Source organism: Camellia sinensis, chromosome 12 (assembly GCF_055761805.1).
Source record: "Camellia sinensis isolate YWXY chromosome 12, ASM5576180v1, whole genome shotgun sequence".
Lineage (NCBI taxonomy): Eukaryota > Viridiplantae > Streptophyta > Magnoliopsida > Ericales > Theaceae > Camellia > Camellia sinensis.
The window spans coordinates 73,762,336-73,781,219 of record NC_138972.1 but is presented as its reverse complement, the minus strand read 5'-3'; the positions used below and the strand labels follow the sequence as shown (position 1 = coordinate 73,781,219).

At 34.2% G+C, this 18,884-nt stretch overlaps 1 pseudogene; it reads right to left on the bottom strand.

Moving 5' to 3' along the window:
- Positions 1–4,948: 4,948 nt before the first annotated feature.
- Positions 4,949–5,581, bottom strand: LOC145803665 (secreted RxLR effector protein 161 pseudogene; annotated as a pseudogene).
- Positions 5,582–18,884: the final 13,303 nt, after the last annotated feature.

The following is an 18,884-nucleotide window of genomic DNA, read 5'->3' as shown; positions in this document are numbered from 1 at the left end:
ATAGTAAACAAAATTAAAATTAAAATTAAAATTTTAATTTTAATTTTAATTTTAATTTTAATTTTAATTTTTTTCTTGAAAAAATGGTCCTCAACGTGTTATAACTGTGTCCCCAATGTGTCATCAGTGTGTTCACAGGGTGTTCCAAGTGTCTCAGTGTGTCCGACTCTGCCTAGTGTTTCCGACACGTGTCCAGTGCATGTCTGTGTCTGACATGTATCAAACACCTATACGTCACCTCCAAAGAGGTAACCATGCTTCATAGGTAGTTTTACTAATGTAATTGGGAGTGAAGCCAAGAGGAATACCTGATGTTTCCTTGGTGCATTTAAGAGGAAAGGCCGTAGGAATATCTGACATTTTCTTGGTGTATTCAAGAGGAAATGCGAGAGATATATTTGACATTTTCCCGAAGCATTTAGGAGGAAAGCCAGAAGGAATATCTGACATTTTCCCGATGCATTTGGGAGGAATATTTGACGTTTTCCAAGTGGAATTGAGAGGAAAGCTAGCAAAAATATTTGATGTTTTCCCAGTGCATTCGGAATAAATATTTGACAATTTCTCAGTTAATTTAAGAGGAAAGTCAGGAGGATCATAATCTTCCATCTTTTTATAAGGGCTTCTATAATGACCCGGACATGTATCTAATTAATTAGTCATCTAATTGCATTGTTATGTGCTAATTGATTATGTGTTTGATGAGAAATTGTATGTGAATTAGAAGGTTTGACTTTATATCTGTTGATTGTAGAAAAACCTGTTAAAATTACCACTTTAAACTGAAAATTGAAGGTCTTAGAGGTACAAGAAACCAAAAATGATTAAATATTTGTGATCAGCATGATTTTTAGAGCCTATTATGAAGTTTTGTAAAAATCTAATTCAGAATTAAGTAATTGAATTAAATTTCATATTATAAGAACCTTAGTTGAGCCTTAGACTCAACAAATAAAAATCTGAGAGAGAGAGAGAGAGACTTCTAGAGACAAAAAGAAGAGAGAGAAAAAGAACTTAGGGAAAGCTTTGGAGCGAAGCTTGATCTTCACAAATCATAAGCTCAAGGTAAGATTTCTCCTCTAATTTATGAAATTGAGATGTCATACTCATGATCCTCTAGAATTTGGGTTGAATAAAGGAGAAATAAAGCTTACTTAGTGGTGTTATGATGTAGTATATATGAATGACCAAGATAAGAGAGGAATTGTAGAAATTAGCTTTAGATCATGGCATGCATGACATATTCTCATGGAATTCTTGTTCAAACATGTAATTCCTTGCATGGTTCTTCAAATTTAAGGGGAAAACCCCAAGGATTATAAGATTGGAACTTAACATTTGCATGGTTTCTAACTTTACACTTTAAACTCAAGAGTTTGATCTTTTGCATGAAAATTTGAGTTTTGTTTTGAAGTGATGATTTTGTTTGAAGTTCAAAATGTCTAGTTCAACATATTTTTGATGAGAGTTGGGCTTTGATTTTACATAAAATTGAAGTTTTTGGTTGCAAAACTCAGCTCAAGCACTGTAACAGATTTTCAAACAAGTTCTGGCCCAGAATTGCACGTGTGGAAAGGAGTGCTGCAAGTGCAGTAAACAGAACATGGAAGATTGAGCATTCTGCAAAATTGCACGTGTGGACGCACATACGGTGGGGTTTCCACACATGCGGCCAGTGCCCCCACACGTGTGGTTTTTAGGGTAGGCTCGAAATTGTTTTCTTTCTGTTTTTGGGACTCCCATGCCTCTATTTGCATGGTTTTCACATGTTTTTCACAAGTATTCGCATATCATAAGCATATAATAAATGAGAAAATGAATTGAACGAACAGAATAAATTGAATATGTGAAAAACATATTCACACGAAACGATGAGTCGAACCGAATAGGAGTAAGAACTAGCAGAATGAATTGAATATGTGTTGAATTGTTGTGCTATGAATGCTTGTGTTTCTAGGTCAAGACTCAAGGACTGAGCAAACGGTTCTAGAAGCCCACTGTAAGTAACATTACTGTAAAGATATATTTATATGAAATATATTTGAAATGCTATTTGATAAGTTATGTTTTTTTGAAATGGTATTTTGTGAATGTGAATGAATATTTGGTTTTGAATCTACTGTGGCATCCAAGGAATGGTCGCAAGTCATGGGGGACAGTATTTTAATGCAGGTCCATGACAAATAAATGATTACGAAATCTCGTTAGCCACTTGACAAAGTGGTGATATGTTTAATTAGTATCTAGAACAGATTACTCTAGTCGAAAGACAATATGATATGTTTTATTGGATTTACCATTATTATGTTTTGATATGAGAATAATTGTGATATGATTTCTTTTACTGATATGATGTATTTGGAATTCGTTCACTAACCCCTTTATTTTAATGTTATTTACTAGGCTTTAGCTCACTGTTTGTATATATATGTATAGGTGAGTGTCCTGGAGATCAAGCCTAGAAGGGTTCCTTTAGTTAAGCCACTGCCTGAAGCTTTTGAGATTTTGGTGCCTCCAAGTTGAGGCTAAGGTCAGAGGACCGTTGTCTAGTTTTAATCATGTATACGTTGAATTCTTGATATATGTATATATAAATATGAATGATGTTTTTGTTTACGATATTATGTATGCATTCCGCAGTTGGTAAATTAATGTTTATATACATCTAAATTGTACATATAGATACACAGCTCAATGGACTGTTTGTTGTCTTTATGTTATAAGCTTCTACTAGCCCCGATTATTTTGATTTGTACCAGAAGGCCTTTAATAATCTCGAATTACTGGCCGGTTACGACGCTAAACCTCTAGAGGCAGGTTTGGGTTGTGACAGCTTCATTGTCTCTTTTTTGAACCGTTATACTTTTTGCTTTCTCTACTTATTTTTTGACAACATGATTAACTTTTGATTTTTCCCACCAACCAATACAGGAATTGAGTGGTTACAACGAATTCAAAAAATAATGATGGAACATGAAACTTTTCACTCTAATAGTCCTAATGCAATTGTTCCAAACAATTTTATCACGTAAGCAACAATTTTATCACTACCTTCATCTCTGAAAATTTACATCTGATGCCTCTCATCTCTAGCATCATGTCCTCTTTGCAATATGTTGGAACAATTCGTCTAGAATTCTTCAGTTGGTGGTCTTCCGGTCTTCAAAACTTGGCGATAATCTTGTCTATATAGAACAGAAATTTGGTGCTTCAAGTCACATTACTTAGTCACTTTCCTAAAGACAATATTTGCACCCACCAAAAGGTGTGTAGGGGGTTACAGCAAATTCGCCTCCAGGATACAATGAAGCCTGATCTAAAGATCAAGTCTACCGTCTTCTGCATTGACGACAGTAGATCAGAATACTCTTGATATAATCAAGAAAACCAAGACACTAATAATCAAGTCTACAGAATTTGATTGCCAACAAGAAAAGTAGAAATTTGCTTAAGAGACTCTTGATCGAAAACTCTAAATCAAGAGTGTGTGTGTGTGTGTGTGTGTGTGAGAGAGAGAGAGAGAGAGAGAATTACAGGAATGATTTCTGAATTTTGGATGGATTGAAATGGCTGATCTCGCAGACTATTTATAGGTATTGATGCATCTGATCGAATGGTCATGTCCCTTGATCGCATCCGATCAGATCTGATCGTTGGATCAACGATCTATGGTGTAGATCATTCTCACACCGAATAGACGCCTTGATTGATCATACCTGATCACGATCAGGTGCCATCTCATCCGTACGATCACGCGTATCTCCAATCAATGGCTATAATCAAACTGCTCCAGATCGGACAGGCAACCGTTCGATCGGTTGGTTGACTCATCGCCAATGGATGCTACATCACTGCCACATGGAGTTGACTATATTCCACGTCACCCATGCCACGTTAGATCCACATCATCGCTCCAACCTGTCCGATGCAAATAGGAAAGCGCCCTTATGGCGACTTGCTTCAATGCTAAGTGCAAAGTACGCCATCAAACGCCACACAGCCCACTGCCCATGCGTGTGCATGTGTGTGTGCAGATAGTGTAAAGCACCATCCTTGCGGTGTGAGTGCATGTACACTAGCATCCATCCCATAATTCCATATTCAAAGGAATATTCTGTATAGCACTTTATTAAGTGCTCCATGTTTTCTTCTCTTTCCGATATGAGACAAAGTCCCCAAGCTTATTTCAAGCTTTCTAAAGAAAAACATGGAAGGTTTTGAAAACACCCAAAAATTAAACAATAAATTTTGAAAACCCATTTTAAAAATTCCCCAACATTCCCCCACTATTTTCAAAATACTAGATGATAACTCTTCGTTCACTTGGTAGCCTTACGCATAGGTGAAGATATCTTACAATTTGAATCATTCACTTAGTGAAGACACCTTAAAGTTAGTCAAGATGGCATAGTAGACTTGTCTTTGAACTAGCGATCTTATATGACTATTCGGACATGTCTCACACACAGTATAGGTTACCTCAAGTATTTAAACAAACCAATACATGAATTGGCCTTATGTCTATATCATGTTTCATGAGCACTCTAAAGTCAAGCCCTTGGACTCATAGGAAGCGACACCACCTCCTACACTCACATAGATAAGCTTGCTAAGAGTACCCTTGTAATTTACACTACCCTAACAACCCAGTTGTAAGCTTATTAAGAGTTTGCTAATTCATCCTCTTCTTTTCACATTACAGGTACCAAACACTTCAACCTTGGAATGAAAATGAAATAAAACTAAGTGCTTGCAATCACGACATATGATGTACTTGGGCTCATTGAACTCAATACTTGATGTTTCTTCAAGCGTTGAGTCGAGTTTTCACCAGGAGTGATTATGTTAAGTGGGCTTAAGACCCATCCCCTTTGATGTTTTCCATACCAAATCCCTTGTAAGTCCCTTTGTTAAGGGGTCAACCAAGTTTTCACTTGACTTTACATAACTAATAGTAATCACACTTTCTGTGATTAAACTGCTTGACACAGCTATGTCTTAATCCTATATGCCTGGACTTTTCATTATAGACATGGCTATAGGCCCGTGATCGAGTTGCTTCACTATCACAATGTAAAGATATTGGTGGCATAGGTTTTGGCCATATCTTAATTTCTAATAAGGGATTCCTTAGCCACTCTGCCTCTTTGCTATAAGAAGCCAATGCTATAAACTCTGACGCCATGGTTGAGTCTGTTATGCATGTTTGCTTCTTAGAACCCCAAGAGATATCTCCTCCTCCAAGAGTAAAAATCCAACCACTCGTGGACAAGTGATCTTCACGATCAGTTATCCAACTAGCATCCGTGAATCCTTCCAGCACTGCTGGATAGCCATTATAGACTATTCCATAGTCTATTGCTTTTCTCAAGTACCTAAGTATTCGGTTAACAACATGCCAATGCACATTACTGGGATTACTAGTGTATCTACTAAGTTTTCCCACTATAAATGTAATATCAAGTCTAGTGCAAGTCATGGCATACATCAGGCTACCTATCACTCTTGAGTATTCTAGTTGATCAACAGCTCTTCCAGTATTAGGATACAATTTCAAATTTGAATCAATAGGTGTAGACATGGGTGTACAATTATATTAATTAAATTTCTTAAGAATTTTCTCAATATAGTGCGACTGGGTAAGAATCAAATTATTGTCCTCTTGTTTGATCTTAATACTCAAAATTATATCAGCCAAGCCATGGCTTTCATACTAAAGCTAAACGACAAAAAACTTTTAGTACTTTCAATGACATCTTGTCAATACCAAAAATAAACATGTCATCTACATACAGACATATGATTGCACCTCTATTGCCAGTAAACTTACTGTACACACACTTATCAGATTCATATATCCTAAAATCATTTGATACTATTACATTGTCAAATTTCTCATGCTGTTGTTTTGGAGCTTGTTGCAGTCCATATAGTGACTTCATGAGTTTACACACTTTGTGTTCTTAACCCTGTATAACAAATCCTTCCGGTTGTTGCATGTAGATTTCCTCATCTAACTCTCCATTTAGGAAAGCTGTCTTAACATCCATTTGATGAATTTCAATCTTATAAATTGAGGCTAAGGCAATCAACACTCGAATGGTGGCAATTTTGGCCACCAGAGCATATGTATCAAAATAATCGATACCCTCCTTTTGAGTAAAACCCTTAGTAACTAATCTTGCTTTGAACTTGTCAATTGTGCCATCAATTTTCAATTTCATTTGAAAATCCATTTCCAACCAGTTGGTTTGGATCCAAGTGGCAAATCAGCAAGTATCCAGGTATTGTTACCCGTAATAGAATACATCTCATTGTTTATTGTTTCTTTCCAGAAAGCAACATCTTGAGACTTCATAGCTTCCTCAAAGGTTAATAGATTTGAATCCATATTCAAAAAAATCATTGTTTGCTTACAATAAGCTTTCCTAGTTCCTTCTAGAAGGTAAACAATGAAATCAGGGCCAAATGACTTCTCAGTCCTAGCCCTCTTACTCCTCCTTAGCTTAATAGGCTAATCAGGTTCATCAGGCTCAATGGGTTCATGTCGTTTATTTTCCTCTGTAGATATCAAAGGAGTTGATTCATTTCCTTAATTAGAATCCAACCTTGGAATGGTTGTGAAACGATTCTCATAAAATACCACATCACATGATTCAATGATGGCATTTGTTTCCATTGAACCATTAGGCTCTACTACCGAAAACCTATATGTTTTGCTACGTATAGCATCGCCAAGGAATATGTATTCAATTCATTTTTCACCTAATTTCTTCTTTTTTGATTGAGGCAATCTAACTATTGCTTTACAATCCTACGTTTTCAAGTAACCTAGATTAGGTTTCTTGTTTTTCCAAAATTCATAAAGAATAACATTTCTTCCCTTAAGAGGAATTCTATTGAGTATGTGACAAGCAGTGAACAAAGCTTCACTCCAAAAACTAGAACTTAAACTAGAGTAAAAAAACATAGCATTAATCATTTCTGTTAATGTCTTATTCTTTCTTTCAGCTACTCCATTTTGTTATGGTGTGCAGGGTCAATATTTCTCATGAATAATACCAACATTTTCACAATATTCTGGAAAATGGTATTCACTGCCTCTATCAGACCCAGGTCTCTTTATTTTGACATTACACTGATTTTCTACTTCTGTCTTAAAAATATTGAATTTATCAAGAACTTCATCTTTTGAATGCAAAAATAGATATGACAGTACTTAGAAAAATCATCAATGAATGTTACAAAATATTTCTTACCACCTCTAGTGAGGGTACTATGCATGTCACATACATCACTATGCACAAGTTCAAGTAGAGATATGATTTTATCGACCTTAGGATATGGAATGCGAGTAATTTTATATTGCACCCAAAATTTGCATTTTTCAAACATATCAAAATCATTCTTAGGAATTAAATCTAACTTAACCATATCATGTATTTTCCTAGTATTAACATGACCTAAACGAGCATACCATAAAGAAAGAGAATTAACAATATAAGCAGAAATAGATGTATTATTGATAACATTAAGTTTGAACATTCCTTGACATATGTAGCCCTTCCCAACAAAAATCCTACCCTTAGACAGGACAAATTTGTTCGACCCAAATACTAACTTGAAACCATGCTTATTAAGCAGGCTTCCAGATACAAGGTTTTTCCTGATATCAAGTACATGATAAACATCATTAAGACTTAAGACTTTTCCAGATGTGAACTCTAGATCCATCGTCCCTTTGCCTTTTATAGCAGCAGTTAAAGAGTTGCCCGTGTAAAGAACTGTTCCACCACTCACTTGTTCATAAGTAGTGAAATGGCTCTTGTCGTTGCAGACGTGCCTTATTGCTCCTGAGTCAATCCACCAGTCACTAGCATCTTCAAGCATGTTCACCTCGGATACAACGACCACGAACTTGTTCTTGGCATTTGATGCTTCTGGCTTCTTCTTGTATAATCGGCATTCATTTTTGAAGTGTCCTAGTTTGCCACAGTGCTAGGAGCGTTTTTCAGCTTCTTTGCATCTTTTTCAAGTTGGGGGTCGCACTTACTCTTCTTTTTGTTGAACCTCTAGCCAGCATCTACTATGTGAATCTTAGAAGTCTGAGCCAATTGGTTATCTTTCTTTTCAAGAAGTCTTAACTCTTTCTTAACTTGGATGTGTTGAGCCAATTCCTCTAAAGTTAGATCTTCCTTTTTGTGTTTTAGAATTTTTTTAAAATCTTTCCAAGAATATGGCAGTTTCTCTATTATAGACGAAACTATAATAGATTCATCCATGTTCATATTCTTTTGTCGAAACTGAATCAGAATATGTTGGATCTCATGGAATTGTTCCATAATGGGCTTTGTATCAATCATAGTAAAACGCATAAAATTACTAACAAGAAATTTTTTACTGGTGGCATCCTCGATGAGGTACTTTGACTGTAATATATCCCAGAGTTTCTTTGCCATTTCTTGATGTTGATACACATCGAACAAAGAGTCTGACAGCGCATTCAGAATGTGTCCTCAGCAAATGTAGTTGTCATTCCCCCATTTAGTTCTAGTACGAGTTTACTCCATAGTCTCATCTTTTTGCTCTGCCAGATAGGGGGTAGTTAGCATATAGACCACTTTAAGAGTGGTGAGCAAAAAATGCATCTTCTTTTGCCAGCGTTGGAAATTTTCTCCATCAAAATGGTCGAGCTTCATGAAATCTTGAGTCATTTTCTGAATAGACATCGTCATATCCAAATATTGTCTTTAGATTGTTAGAACAATTCATCTTGAATTCTTCAATTAGTGGTCTTCGGGTCTTCAAAACTTGGCGATGATCTTGTCTTTGTAGAATAGAAATTTGGTGCTCCAAGTCGCGTTACTTAGTTGCTTTCATAAAGACAATATTTGCATCCACCAAAAGGTGTGCAAGAGGTTACAGCAAATTCTCCTCCAGGATACAATGAAGCCTGATCTAAAGATCAAGTCTATCGGTGTCTACACTAACGACAGTAGATGAGAATGCCGATATAATTAAGAAAACCAAGATACTAATAATCAAGTCTGCAAAATTTGATTACCAATAAGAAAAGTAGAAATTTACTTAAGAAACTCTTGATCGAAAACTCAAAATCAAGAGTGAGAGAGAGAGAGATAGAATTGTAGGAATGCTTTCTAAATTTTGGATGGATTGAAATGGCTGATCTCGCAGTCTATTAATAGGCATTGATGCATCTAATCGAATGGTCATGTCCCCTGATCGCATCTGATCAGATCTGACCGTTAGATCGACAATCTATGGTGTAGATCATTCTCACACCGAATAGATGCCTTGACTGATCATACCTGATCACGATCGGGTGCCATCTCATTTGTATGATCGCGCACATCTCCAATCAACGACTGTGATCAAACCGGGTGCCATCTCATCCGTACGATCATCGCATCTCCAATCAATGGCTATGATCAAACCACTCCAAAATTGAATATGCAACCGTTCGATTAGTTGGTTGACTAATCGCCAACGGATGCCATATCACTGCCACATAGAGCTGACTGTATTCCACGTCACCCATACCACGTTGGATCCACGTCATCGCTCCAACCTGTCCGATGCAAATACAAAAACGCCCTTATGGCGTCTTGCGCCAATGCGTCCGTACAAAGTGCACCATCAAACGCCACACATCCCACTGCTTACGCCACGCGTATAGCGATTATGGTTTTAGACCCGACTTATTTGATATTCTGGACTTGGGTTTCATGGTTCTGTATTGTTGTTCTTGTCTTATTCCTCTTTTCCCTCTTTGAGTTTGGCTATTGGGTTGTATTGGTTGCGTTTGGAACAGGTTAGTAGCTTGGTTTTTAAACTTTTGTTGTCCAGAACTCGAGCGGGCTTTGTGAATTCTCAGTACTTTTGCAAGTCTGCAAAATTACTGAGAGAGTGTATTCTACGCTCAAGCCGTGCTTCCTACGCTCGAGCGGTCTTGGCTCAAGCGGCCTTTCTTGAGCTCAAACATTGGTCTTTTGTTTGCAAAACTACTGGAAGTGTATATTCTACGCTCGAGCATCACTTCTTACGCTCAAGCGGAACAATTTATTATGTCTGGACACTCGATCAGAACTTCTTGTACTCGAGCAAAATGTGCATATATCAGTCCGTAAAAATCACTTTTTACATCATTTTTTCTTATCTCTCTCTCTCTCTCTCTCTCTCTAAACTTTCTAAAAACCCTAAGTTGAGACTCTCTTTCTTTCTAAAACTCACATTCTCTCTTCTAAAACACTTGGATCCATTGAGTTCTACACCTTACTCCCTTTGTTAAAAAGGTAGAGCTCATTTAAAGCCTCGTTTTCATCCAAATAGAGTTGGATTTTGGTTTCTTTGAGGTTTCTCCACTCTCTCCTTGGTCTTCTAGCTTCAAGGTAGGGATTCTCTACACTCTTTTATGATTTTTAACTTAGCTATTTATTTTTCATAAACAATATTGTAATTTTGGAAGATTTTGAACAAACCTTGGGTTTTGGTTTAAAATTAAAAGAGTGGTTTTCAAATGGTTGTATGGAAAATGGTTACGGGAGTGGAAATGAGGTTAAGTTGTGAACAAATCGTTGATTTTGACCCGTGGGTTGGATTTTGGAAAAAAATAGGTTTTGCCATAAATATCCTAGATATTTATTTTATATAAATAAATGAAATTGATGACAGAAATGTGAAATTTGATGGATATTAATATGGATAGTAGAGTTGGATATGTATTATCGCTCACATCTTGAATTTTGGAAAGTTTATCTATATTGGAGATTTTGTATCTGTTTAGAAATATCTGTTTTGGGCTATCGGTAGAGGATAGCTATGATTGTTGAAGAAATTGCGTGAGGATTAGGTGAATTGAAACTAATTTCTCATCCACGTGCATTGAACATTTGTTGCTCATTCAATACATTGTAAATGTATATGATTTTGAGAAAAAATGGTGAATGTTAGAAAGAGGTGTGTACCACCAAATTAAGTTGGCCTGTGTGTCCAGAGTGAAAGTCCCGAAAAACACGAGTATACATGGGTGCCAATTCCTGTCACAACCCAAACCCATCCCTACAGGTTTAGTGTCTTAACCAGTCAGTAATCTGTGATTACCAAAGGCCTTCTTAACAATAATAACAATAACACAATAATAGGAGCTGGCGGAAACCAATCAATAATAGAAAATAATGTCTAATGAGCTATGAGAACTTAAATGTACAAAACGACTTTCATATACTTATATATGCACAAATACTTAAGTCCAAAACACGTATAAACAGAATAAAACACAAGTTAGGGAATTAAATCCCATTATCAAAAACAGTACAACAAAAGTCATAGACCACTCTTGCCATTAGAATGATTTCAAAAGGGTGAATCTGGACCACCCAATAAGCCTGGACACGTATTGGATTGAAACCTCGTAGTGAGGTGCAAAAGTTGGCTTAACAAAAACAGTTTTCAGGTCAACACCGCTAACTCTGATCCGATGCCTGATCACCTACATATATATAATAAACAATGAGCTAGAGCCTAATGAATAACAACTGTGTAAAGGGGTTATGAATGATGTCCTTGCAATAAGTGAAACAATCAATTCATCAATAGATCAATTTCTCAATCAATGTTTCATATCATATCAATCATTTCGTTTCATTTCGATTTATAATAGTCATACGTGGTATATTCAATAGTAGAACAATCGACAGGTCTTAAAGACTGAACAATCATTTGATGGACATCAATGCAATAACAATAGTTCCAAGAATTAGAACTGAAAGAGATCTCTGTAGCAATAGTGATAACAATATCAATAACAATAGCAATATGCTATGGATGCCATGAATACAGTTTAGAAAATAGGATCATCATTCAATTGATAAAAAGTACCATTTCAAAAAATAATATAATTTATCAATCAAAAAATAAATACGATTGAACATATCTTTACAACAGTGTTACTCACAGTGGGCTCTCGGTACACGTACTAATGGTTCGGCGTCCGATCTAAACAAATAAAGTCAAGCATAACACAATTTCCACCCTCAATTTCATACAATACAAGACTCAAAACTTCTTTCAAGAAAACATTAATCTTTATAGATATGACTTTGAAAAAAAACATTTCTTCAAATTAAAAATCGATTTTTCCATGCAAAACTCAAAAACTTGAATTGAATTGAATTTTGATAAACAGTTGTAATTTAAGCTTCAATTTCTCAACTTCTATGGTACCTCCTTTAAATCATAAAAACTCATGCAAGGAAATAAGAATATGATCATATAACCCAAGAATGTATATCATGCATGGTGATTTTGAATGTCGATTTAACCAATTCTTCCATTTTGGAACATAATTACATTAAACCTCTACTTTCATAAACACAACCCTTAATTTTATGTATGATCTCTCCTCAATCTCTATGAATCATGTAGGAGAACAAGTATAGAATCAAAGTTTTCTTGAAAATTTACCGTGCATGTAAAGATTATGAGTTAATTTGAATAATTCTACCATTTTCTAACATGCATGTACTAAGCTCTTAAGTACATGAGCAAATCTTCTAATTACTTATAAATTCAACTCAAGTAAGCTTATGTTCTTTCTATTTGAACCTAGATTCTATGAATTAACAATGTATTGTTTCAATTTCATGAATTAGGAGGTGGAAATTACCTTAATTTGATGATTTAGTGCAATATGAATCAAGCCCATTATTTCTTCTTCTTTCAATTCTTCTTTGAGCTCAAACTCTCTCACTCTCTCTCTTCATGGGTTTTGTTTGGTGTGTTAGATGAAAGACTCAATATAAGCAACCAAGTACTCTCTCTCTTACGATGTTTGTTGATTCAAAAATGAGTAGCATTCTAAATTATTATTATCACTAATTAATTCAACTTTAAACCATTAAATCATTCTAATTAAGTTAAACAAAAATCAAATCTAAGAAAATTAAATTAATCATCGTCACAATAAAATCTCAATTACACTAAATTTAATTATACTAATGTGAATTAGACTTTAATTCCCATCCAATTATTTAATTCTAGCTTATTAAAATTAACGAATCAGACAGGTTTAATTTTCATTCTAACCTATCTGTTCAAACAATACAAGTCAATAAATCTCATAACAATCAATAATACTTAATCACATAATTAACATGTAGGAACATAATTAATAGTTCTAATTAAGGCTCAACTCAATTACAGATAATTTCAGTAAACTGAATCAATTTTCAATTAAACTTACGAAATGGCTCTAAAAATTCCCATAAGCCCATCTATGAATTCAATTTCAATTTGTGTACCAATAAGATTGTCGATTTCAGTTTCAAAGTTGTAACCTTAACAGGTAATTTTCCAATTTAGACAAATATATACAAATTAAATTACTAGGTACTTAGTTCAATTAGAATTAACACATAATTAATTAATTAAATCACGATTAGCAAATCTAGGTCGTCACAATTCCCGAGGACGAAATATCCATAAAATAGCAATAGTAATATTTGTATAGACTACGTTTACATGGGTGTCGTTTGACGGTTTTCTGCGGACGACATATCCGTGAAAGGTTGTACCGGTTTAAGAATTTCCTTCCTTGTTTCCTATAGTAAAGGACATGATTTGAGAATGGTGATATAATTTGAGCATGGCATTATTTTGAGAAAGAAATGTAAACTATTTTGACATGGGTATTGCATATACATTGCACCCTTTTATCTTTGTTAAGATTCATATATTATGTTAGATTATTTCTACTGGGCTTTGACTCACCCTATTTGGGAAAAATCATTTTTAAGTGCTGGTGATATGCCTCCACCAAGGACTTAGCTTGGGAGAACTGTGAAGTTGAAGGCTCAATTTTGACTTAGCTTGGAAGGACTGTGGAGCTGAAAGCTCAATTTTATTCTTTTGTATTCACTTTTGTACATCCTAAGGTTTTATTTGTATTGAGCTTAAGACTCACTTTTAATGTACCCAAGCCTGGGCTTTATTTGCATTGAGCTTAAGCTCACTTTTGATGTACCCAAGTCTTGACTTGGAAAGATGTAAGCTTTTAGGACATACGATTATCTGATTAGCTTTTATTGTATTATTATTATTTCATAATGCATAGCCTTGATGGGCATACGATTATTTGATTAGCTTTTATTACATTATTACTATTTTGTAACACATAGCCTTGACTTGGAAAAATGTAAGCTTTTAGGACATACGATTATCTGATTAGCTTTTATTACATTATTACTGTTTCGTATAAACTTTTAAGGCATATGATTATCTGATTAGCTTTTATTACATTATTACTGTTTCGTAACACATACTGTAGATTCAGGATATACCATTTATGAATGTATATCACATATGTCACCTTTTTGTACAACCGAATCTCATGTAATAGAAGGACATCGTACTCTAATTCATATTGTTATTTACTTATCGTCCTGGATGGTTTATTGCTTTTATTTCGGGGTGTGACAACGTGCGTATGAATGTGTAGATGGTGCGAAACACCATCCTTGCGGTGTGAGAGTATGTATACTAGCATCCATCCCACAATTCCATATTCAAAGGAATATTCTATGTAGCACTTTATTAAGTACTCCATATTTTCCTCTCTTTCCGATGTAGGACAAAATCTCCAAGCTTACTTTAGGCTTTTCAAAAAAAAATATGGAAGGTTTTGAAAATACTCAAAAATTAAACAATAAATTTTGAAAACCCATTTTGAAAATTTCCCTACACAATAACTTTCCAATGCCACCACTAGCGACCTCCCTCGCATCTGTTTTTCTTCGCTTGTTTTCTCTTTCTCTCTCTCTCTCTCTCTCTCTCTCTCTCTCGATCAATTGATCAATCTCAATTGTGAGGGTCGGGTGGCAATCATGAGGGTTGGTAGTAGTTATCATTGGGGTTACGGTGATGGTGGAAAGAGGTTGTGAGGTGGCCAAATGGGGTAGGGTTGAGGTAGGAAAGGACTAAATGCATCTGGGAGAGAGACAGCAGCAGTCGGAATGGGCTGTGGAGCGGTGGGTGAGAGTGGGAGTGGGTCGCCAGAGCTGGCAATGGTGAGGAAGGGTGCCACTGGAATTGGCGGTGCATGGGTTAGGAGGGTGGGTAAGATTAAGATTAGGGTATTTTAGACATAAAGTGTGAATTGAGAAAATAATTAAGGCCTCGTTTGGGAACAGGCTAATTTAATAAATTTTTGGCTATTTGGCTAAAATATTAGCTAAAAAAAATTAGTATGTTTGGTATGACTTTTTGACTTTTTACGAAAAGATGTGCAAAAAATAGAAAGAAAAGAGAATATTTGACTTTTTAATATGAGTTACTAATTTTTTGACTAATTTAATAACTTTTTGACTTTTTAATTAAAAATGAAAATTTAATAAAAACAATGTAAAAAGTGTAAACTGAAAAATAATATGTACGGAATTAAACCATGATTTGACGACTTCTAATAAGTGGGTCTTTGAAATCTCAGTAAGTGCCCCCAACTGTTTGAGAATGGAAAGTGCATTCTCTCTCTCTCTCAGTTGGGCTCCCTTGTTTTTTGCTTGTCGCTCTCCGTTTGGGAAGTGGGTTGGCTTTTTGGCTTTTTGGTTTTTTGGCTATTTTAGTCTGGGCTATTTTAGCCTGGTTTGGGAAGGGTTTTTTGGCTTTTTGACTTTTTTGACTTTTTTTGTGAGAGAGGATTGTAATGATTATAGGTTGGATTTGATGTTTTGTTTTTTGTGGCTAAAATAGCCTATTTTGTTTTTTGTGGCTATTTTAACTAAAAAAGCCTGACTTTTTGCTTGCCAAACTAAGGCTTATATGCTTATATATCCAAATATAAAATTGAAAACGCTTCTCTTTTTTTTCTTTTTCTTTTTTTGTGAGTCTTTTTCAGAGTTTTAGATTCCTTTAAATCTTCCACTATGAAACTTTTATGGTCTACCAGATACATCACCGACAAGAATTATTTTTCTCTCTCCCTAAAATTAAAGAAAAATGTTTCATCTCCTCAATTTTTTTCTCCTCAAACTTTCTAACGATATGATAAACAATTTGGTATTATTTGTCGCATTATTGAGGTAGAGTTTAGAGGGAGAAAAATTGAAAAATATAGCATTGCTCAAAATTAAAACATGAATTATTGAAAAAATATCGCAAATTGTTGGGGAGTCATTTAAAAGCTTACTATCTTAAGTTAGAAATTAAGAATTTTTACAATAAAAGTCATGAATATTTATGATGTATAATGTATATTGTGATATAATACATACAATATACTCCCTTTTAAAGATGCATACTATAGCAATTCTCAGGCCTCGTTTGAAGACTAATCATTTTAGTCAAAAAGTTAAAAAGCTACTATAAATTGTTACATCATTTTTTAAATTTTTCTACATATCTTTTCGTAAAAAGTCAAAAAATTATTAAAATAATATGTTCGCAAATGAAACCTTAGTGTAAATTAATCCTTATTCCTTCACATTCACACATACTTCAACCCAAGTGAGTATATATGTACTCTTCATTTTGGTCTTGCTTGTTTTCGCAATTCTTTTTTTTTTTTTTTTCATTCATTTACAATTCTTCCATTATTATATTTGTAACTATATCTTAAAAGTCCAATTTTATTTACTTGATAGATGATCTCAATTTTTATTGATTAAAACACACTTTTTATTAATTTAATGGTCAATTGTTTTAAAAGCAAGGTTAGAGGTACGTACCATTTTACTCACTTTCTCACATAATCTCATATTACACCGTGTGAGATGAGAGTAGAATATTAAGTTGCTATGATAGTGTTGTTGTTTTAAATGGGTGAACAAAATAATTTGAATAAATTACACTAATTTCCTTTTTAAGTCTGAAGAAAATATAATAAGTCTTATAGTGTTGGCATAATTATATTAGCATTTCCTTTAGTAATGTTAAATAGAACAAAAATAATAGAAATGGTGTAAAAATATAAAGACAAATAACATAAAATATATATTTTCGTATAAAAGAGATAACTGTATCATTTTTTTTACCCATATAACTAACAAATTATTGATAAAAAAAATTTAAAGTGTTTTACAAATTAAAACATTAAGAAAATTTAATATAATCATGATAAAATTATAAAATTTATTATATTTTTTTTAATCATAAAAAAAGTCAGTATAATTTATTCAAATAATTTTTTTAAGATGAGGACAATGACCACAACCATTGTAATTTAATAAATGAATAGATAAATATTTTATATTATCGGGTGGCATTTATAATTGAATTTATGGAATCATGAGAATGCCACTTTAATCAATGGGAAAGACTAGTCTATTTTGGAATTTCGCTTTTTCATTCATTTTGAGTCAATTATCTCTTATATTTTTTATATTTTTTTTAAAAAAAAAATCTAAAAAATTTCATTCATTTTGAGTCAATTATCTCTTATATTTTTTATATATTTTTTTAAAAAAAATCTTTAAAAAATTAAAAAATTAATTTTAAACCATTTTCCTAAAACACTTCTTAGTATACAAAATAGGATGACGTGTATATTTTTCTATGAATATGGAGATTTTATTTAAATTTTAAATTTGTAAACTGAATAACAATAATAATAATTGAGAGGGTAATTTGTAAACAAATTGGGCCGAGCTAGGACGAGTCTTCTTTGGAAGTTGGGCCGCGCAATGGGCCAAGGAGATATTTGTATTTTGGCTTTGGGCCGAGGTAGGTACCAAGACGGTTGGATGTGTTGCTGGAATTGGGACCTATCTACCTTTTGACTGAGATGATAGCAGGGCGATGGGCCGAGCTGGGTATAGCTCGGCAGGATGCCAACCTGTAGCAGGGTCATCACGGCTCACTCATGTTGAGCATGGAGCCGAAATAACTGGTTGACTGTAGTGTTAGCTGAGGTAAAGGGTTCAGTCATCTCACTTTGCTTGTAGTGATGACGGTGTTTTAAGGATAAACATTATCCTTGGGCATGAGAACAGAATCCTACTAGGATTGTGCAAACCATCTCATTTGGTTGGTAGTGAGTAGGGTGTTATCAGGATAGGCATTATCCTTAAGAGTGTGATTTTTAGGAGGACTCTTGTAAGGAGAGTCGGAGTTCTACTAGGATTGTACTAGGTAGAATCTATAAAAACTTATGACAAGGCCTATGGATAGGTATTTACTCTCAAATACACAGAACTTTTATGTTTATTATCTGTTTGCTAACTTAGGCATCAGAAGGGTTTCCGACACACACCCGCCAGCTAACTCACGCTTGTGTTCTCAGGTGATAAAATGACGACTCACGCTTGTGTTTTCAGGTGATAAGACGACGACGTTCAGAGGAATGCAAACTTAATTAATAGGATTATACGAGAAGATTATTTCGTACTCGTACAATAATAATAAAGGGGAAGAAGATTAACTTGTGCTTATTTCTCTATTTTTCTAAAGATCCAAACAATTGAAACCCATAAAATCAAATCAAAGTCATAAAGAGTAAAAAAATAATTAGTGGTTACATGAAATGTTGTTGAAGGCGTAAAGAAAGTGATATTACTTTGAAATTTTGAGTTTACACACCTTATTTAAAGGGGATGCTTGAATCAGATCATTGATTGAAATAAATAAATAAAATAAAGTTCTGAATTGGCTTTCCAACTAAGCTCCCAAAATGGAGTCCACCCCAACATTCAACAGAGAGCGTAATATAAATTCCCTCGTTTGGGAAGTTTAGTTTTAGGTTTTTTTTGGCTAAAATAGTTTAAAAAAATAAAATAGATTTTTTTTGTTCAATAGGACAAATATCACATTTAATTTATAATCATTACATTCTTTTCTTCACAAAAAAATCAAAAAAAACAAAAATTCTTCTCAAA